Source organism: Tenrec ecaudatus, chromosome 14, assembly GCF_050624435.1.
Source record: "Tenrec ecaudatus isolate mTenEca1 chromosome 14, mTenEca1.hap1, whole genome shotgun sequence".
In the NCBI taxonomy this organism is placed as follows: domain Eukaryota; kingdom Metazoa; phylum Chordata; class Mammalia; order Afrosoricida; family Tenrecidae; genus Tenrec; species Tenrec ecaudatus.
In genome coordinates, this window is record NC_134543.1 from 97,710,640 (window position 1) to 97,716,639 (window position 6,000).

Genomic DNA, 6,000 nt, shown 5'->3' on the forward strand with positions numbered 1-6,000 from the left:
GCAAGTCTGGATAGAGCAGAGGATGTACACTTGTGCCGTTAGGAGCTGGAGGCACAGGGAATCCAGGGTGGATGATACCTTCAGGACCAGGGATGTGAGTGGCGATACTGGGAGAGTGGGTTTAAAAGAGGGAACCAATTACAAGGATCTACATGTACCTCTTCCCTGGGGGATGGACAACAGAAAAGGGGGTGAAGGGAGATGTCAGACAGGGAAAAATATGACAAAATAATAATTTATAAATTATCAAGGGCCAATGAGGGAGGGGGAAAAAGAGGACCTAATGCAAAGTGCTTAGGTGGAGAGCAAATGCTTTGAAAATGATAAGGGCAAATAATGTACAGATGTGCTTTATACAATTGTATGTATGGATTGTGATGAGTTGTTCGAGTCCCTAATAAAATGTTTTAAAAATATGAATGTTTTTGAATTTTGTTTCTCTAGTCTGCCTAGACTAACACAGCTATGTATTTAAATTTTCTTACAAAACAACCTTATCACCTTCAAAGTACTCTCCATGACAGTACATTTTCCAAAGCTATGATTCCATTCTTGGAAACATTTTTCAAACTCATCTGGTTGGATAGTTGACAGCACACGCCTTGTTTTTTTCTTCACCTCTTTTATGTCATCAAATTGCTAAATAGCTTGATTAACAGGGTGACATGGGGGAATGAACTCCAAATGCACTACAAGTTGACATTTTCATCTGTTCGAGAAGATGACGGATGTCCAGAATGAGGTTTGTCATCAATAAACATTTCACCTTTTTGTAAAATTAAAAAAACCCATTCATACACTTGAGTTTTTTCCATAGCCTATCTGTAGATAATTGGACATGCCCTTCACAGAAGGGTCACAAGGAAGGAACAAATCAGCCAGGGTATAGCACCTAGGAAACACATACCATTCCTCTAGTTCTTTAATGCTCCCCTCACTCTATCCTCCACCCCCCACCCCCACCCCCACTATCATGACCCCAGTTCTACCTTACAAATCCGGCTAGACCAGAGCATGTACACTGGTACAGATAAGAACTCTCGACACACATAATCCAGGACGGATAAAACCCTCTGGAATAGTAATGGGAGGAGTGATTCCATAAGGATAGAGGAGGAAGGTAGGGTGAGAGGGGACACCCATCGCAAGATTCAACATATAACCATGGACAACAGAAACGTAGGTGAAGGGAGACAATGGATGGTATAAGATGTGAAAATAATAATTTATAATTTATTAAAGGTTCACGAGGGAGGGAGGGAAAAAAGAGAAGCTGATTCCAAGGGCTTAAGTAGAAAGAAAATGCTTTGAAAATGATGATGGCAACATGCACAAATGTGATTGATACAATTGATATGTGGATTGTTATAAGAGCTGTAAGAGTCTCCAATAAAATGATTTTTTTTAAGTGTAAAACCTAAAAAAAAAGACAAAAACATTAAAACTTAAAAGAAGGGGTTGTCTGTCACCATGTAATTCTATATGTCAGAAAAGGTGCCCTAGTGGTGGTGTGGGCTATGTGTTCGGCGGCCATCTGTGGGAAACAGAAATACTTCTCCTCAGTTGTCTCCCCAAAACGTATGCCAAACCCAAGATACTGCTTGCTGGATGTGGTAAATGACTGCACACTAGGAGGTCAACGCAAGCAGGTCAGAGGTTATTCTCCACAAAATCCAGTAGCATGGAACATTATGAAAAATACCACTATCCTCTAGTCCCTAAATACTTTCACTCCCCACTATCATTACCCCAATTCCAACTTACAAATCCGGCTAGACCAGCGGATGTACACTGGTACAGATAGGAACTGGAAACGGGATCCAAGGGGGAATGATCCCTTCAGGACCAGTGGTGAGAGTGGCAATACCAGGAGGGTGGGGTGGAAAGGAGGAACTGATTACAAGGATCTACATATAACCTTCTCCCTGAGGGATGGGCAACAGAAAAGTGGGTGAAGGGAGACACAATTGTAAATTGCTCACTTGCATTAACCATGCTCTGCCTGTAAACCTCTCTTAAAGACAGCATCCTCATCCGAAAGAGCAGGATGGGGTGTGGATCCCGGTGGAGACGAAGTGCAGGTGGGAGAGCAGTCCCGAATCATCCTTCATGATGCAAGTAATGTCCGAGATACTGAAAAGGCCTCGCCGATTTGTGGGAATGTAATCGCAGTTGTAATCGGACTTCTAGCCATGACCACCACTGCTGCCGTCGCTGGGGGAGCGCTGCACGAGTCCATCAAAAGGGAACATTTCGTGCAGAAGAGCCAAGTGGACTCGCATCAGCTCTGGGCCACTCAGGCAAAGGTGGACGATGAACTAGAGGGGAGGGGGAGTAGCGGAGCTGCAGCAAACTGTCCAGTGGTTGGGAGATCAAACCATGGACTTACAGCATCAATTAAGGTTAAAATGTGATTGGAATATAACTGACTTCTGTATAACCCCTTACCCATATAATAAGACATTGCATGATTGGGATTTGATTAGGAAACATTTGCAAGAGTTTAAGGGAAACATTTCATGAGATGTTGATCAGCTTAAGAAGGTTATTTTCTGTACATTCCAAGACCGACTTGAGGCGCCTCCTGGCTTTGATAAGATTAAGTGGTGAATGGCATGGCAGGGTTGGACCCCGAGCTTGGGCTCAAAGCATTTCTCATAGCTTAAGTTCCAGTCGGACTGTGTTGTTCATCATGATTTTGATGCTCGCAGTCTCGGGTCGCTTCGACAGGAAGCTGAGAGATGTGAAAAGAGACCATGTTGCCTCTGTGGCACTACTGAATCTTAAACATAATACAAAAAGAGAAATGCGGGATACTAACACTGAGGGAAATAAGACTGGGATTATTCCCTACCTGGTACAGAGGGAATCTACAGTAGGTAGCCTGCTACTCCGGTAGTTGGAGATAGAGTCCAAGTACATTTTCCTACGGTAGTCTATCATTTCCACAGATTCTCCCCTAAAAGCTTTGCTGCCTTAAAATGAGCACGTGGTTGATTCTATCTCCCTATAGAAGCAAACATTCCTATTTGGTCTATCTCTTCCTGCCGGCATCCAATCCCTCTCCTACCTTCCCCCGGTAGTAGATGGGCATGGAGGGATTTTATCCCCTGCCGAGACCGCTGCCAACCACGGGCCTTGACAAAGTCAGCGCATGGAGGAAGAGCATTCAAAGAAGGCTCCACCAAGGAAGGTCCCTTCCGTGAGCCCTTTGGAATTATTGGCCTGATATCATTGTTGATCATTGTAGCTGCTCTCTGGTTCTTGATCATTTTGATCACTTCCCCTTTTGGGAAACAACTGATGTCAACTGAGGAATATTCCCCAGAAGTTGACGTTACTCCCCTTCCTATGACTTTGAAAGATCCATGTCCTGATTGCGTGCAAAGTTTATTGTATGATAAAACTAGAAACTGGAAGCCAGAAACCCCCCTTAAGGAATTCATGGTAGATCTTGAGCAGGCTGAGTATTGCAACGGAACCCACGGAAATCCCATAGGCTCCTGTGGAAGCTTCTGTGCAAGACCCTAAATAAGTTTAAAATCCTCTTCCCACGGTTTTCCCCTCCTTATATTGGTTACTGCATACGGGGCAGAGTATGGCTTCCCCTCCAGGAAATAACCCAAAGAGAAATAGAATTGCTGGCCCTGATTTATCTTACACAGGGGCTTGTAATTAAAGTGGCATAAGAATGATTAACAAAGAAGGTGTACAAGTTCTTTTTAGTAGTTAAGTTTTATGGAAAGGTTAGCAAGAGGAGGGCCTCCGTGATGTTTGAAGTCCACTGAAGCAAAGCTACCTATTGTGAGGCAACTCATGCCTTGATACAGAAAGACTGTTGGGAGTTTAATTTATGAGAACTTAGTGGAAAAGAAAGAACAAGAAATGAAAACCCTAGAGGAACAGCTTAAGAAGGGACAGAAAGTAATCTTTGTGTCTGAAATGCGTCGATGCTTTATTGATTTCGTAGTTAGACAATGCGCCCCAGTTGGATAAAGTGTGCTCAGTTATTGTTAAAGGTTTACGTCCATCACCCTTGTGCTTGAGACAGTTTTAGTTTCAAGATGTACTAATTTTTAACCAAGAAGCATGATGTGTATCTAATCAAGAGTAAAGATATATGATTATGTAACTTGTTATGGTTTTCTGAAATAAGAATTTCTTGATGTATGACCTCAGGCCATAAGCTTTAAGCCAAGAAAGAGTTCATATAAGTTGAAGCTGTGCATGAATAAAATTGGAAGACTCACCTGCAACCTTTGAGTCCTGTGGTTTCTGTCTCCCACTTGCCGAGGCCGTGACCCACCTTGAGGGACACCTGGACCTAGCTGCAGCTGGACTGCGGCAATCTCCCATTGCCTGGATTCAAATATTTGCCATGAGCCTGAATTTTTGGCTTAGCTACATTATTTTGGTCATTAAACTTGCCTTGACAGGTTTCTTTTTTTAAAAATCATTTCATGGGGAGTCGTACAGTTCTTATAACAATCTATACATTGATCCATTGTGCCACGAACGTATGTACATTTGTTGCCATCATCATTCTCAAAACATTTGCCTTGCCCTTGAGCCCTTAATATCTGCTGCTCATTTCCCCCTCCCTCCTCACTGCCCCCTAACTCATGAACCCTTCATCATTCATGAATTATTATTTTGTCATAAATTACACCGTCAGACACCTCCCCCCGCCTTTTTCTCTGCTGTCCCCCAGGAAGGAGGCCACACATAGATTCTTGTAATCAGTTTCCCCTTTCTACCCCACATTTTCTACACCATCCAGGCATCGCCGTCTCACCACTGGTCCTGAAGGAGTCATCTGTCCTGGATTCCCTATTTCCAATTGCTCTCTGTACCAGTGTACATCCTCTGGTCTAGCCAGATTTGCAAGGTAGAATTGGGATCATGATAGTGAGGGGAGGAAACATTTAAGAACTAGAGGAAAGTTATATGTTTCATCGTTGCTTCCCTGTACCCTGATTGGTTCATCTCCTCCATACAGCCCTTCAATAAGGGGTGTCCAGTTGACTGCCAATGGGCTTTACGTCTCCACTCTGCACTCACCCACATTTTCAATGATAGGATTTTTGTTCTTAGATGCTTGATGGCTGATCCCTCCTTGACAGCTTTCAATGCATAAAGAATAACTGTGTAGCCACTGTAGCTCTTTTGAATGTGATACATAAAGCAAAAGGGGGAATTGTAGGAAACAGCAAGATTTCTCCCAGGTTGTTTCCCCGCAATATATGCCAAACCCAAGACACTGCTTGTTACACATGGTAAATGACTGCACACTAGGAGGTCAACGAAAGGTAAGTGCTTATTCTCTGTATAGTCTGACTCACTCTAAGTAGGGCCCACTCCCTTCTGATATTGTTCCCTTGAAGGAGTGCCTGAAGGCAAGCCGGGGACCACTCAAGGATGACAGGTTAGGCCACTACATTGAGTCTAGAGTCCACCCATCTTGCCACATATGTACGCCTATTCCCTCCCTGAACTGTTTGTACACCCACAGGCCATCCCCTCCTATTGCTTTTATTGCCTATGTTACAACCCCTTCTCATGACATACATTGTTATCTGTAATCAGAGGGCTTGCATGGCCCCAAAGATATATGAGCTTTGGTTAGAAATGAAACCTCACGAGAGCTCTCTCCTGCCTTTATCTTCCCCACCTCCACATGTACCACCAGGAGGAGCTGAGGCCAGCATGCTTCCATGAAATGTGTCTGACTTCTTTATTTTACTCTCTCTCTGCCATCTTTCCATTTCCCTATGGCTTTCTATAGTGTTTATATTTCCTAACCATACAATTGTGCCTACCGATCCCGTGATTAGTTGTGGGGGCTGGCTACTGCCACAGCTAACCACAAGGTCAGCAGTTTGAAGTTACCAGCCACTCCAAGAAAGATGCAAGTTTCTACTCCTGGCAAGACTGACCGTCTTGGAAACCCGCAGGGGCAGCTCTAGCCTGTCCCACAGCGTCCTGGGAGTCAGAACCAGT